Source organism: Penaeus monodon, chromosome 20 (genome assembly GCF_015228065.2).
Source record: "Penaeus monodon isolate SGIC_2016 chromosome 20, NSTDA_Pmon_1, whole genome shotgun sequence".
Lineage (NCBI taxonomy): Eukaryota > Metazoa > Arthropoda > Malacostraca > Decapoda > Penaeidae > Penaeus > Penaeus monodon.
Window position 1 is genome coordinate 4414611 of NC_051405.1, and position 688 is coordinate 4415298.

The following is a 688-nucleotide window of genomic DNA, read 5'->3' on the forward strand; positions in this document are numbered from 1 at the left end:
TGTTCCTCTTTGTATACTAGCAAATCTGTTGATCTCTATGTATAACGAAAAAAAAATCTAAATAGCCTGCAAAAATGTATGTAAACTAGTTTGATAGTTTATCGACCCCGCAAAGGTAGATCAATGAACTGTGGCCATAAAAGATAAGTTTTTTTTTCTCTCTCTTTCTTTCCTTCATCAAAGAGCCTTACACCGTTAATTCTTTTCCGGGATGCAAATTCTGCGGCGACAGGCAGGTTGCGTAGTCGCACGTGAACATAGAGGTGGTAGAGCTCAAGGACTGAAAGGAAATGTAGACTTGGTCGAGCCGAGACAGGTCGACGAGAGAAGCTGCAGACAAGGCTGGAACAGAGGGAGGGACCGATACTGCGTGCATCAGGTCAGTTGGCTGCAATTACTCGAGATATTTCCGGAATGTTTGCAATTACCTATGGAAGCACGCGTATACGTGATCGTAATGATGTACATTCCTTTATGCTGCTCCAAACGATTCGTTTTAGACTGGACACTGAGAGCCATTGTTCTACAGCTAGTACTTTTAATTTGTAAGACAACGGGAAGACTATCAGAGGAAATCGAGGTCTCTGCCTGTGATTTCAGAAACATATAAAAATGCAAATCTAAATTCGTCATATTTATATCGTCATATTCATTACCTACCTACCAACCCATCCATCGGCATATCTAT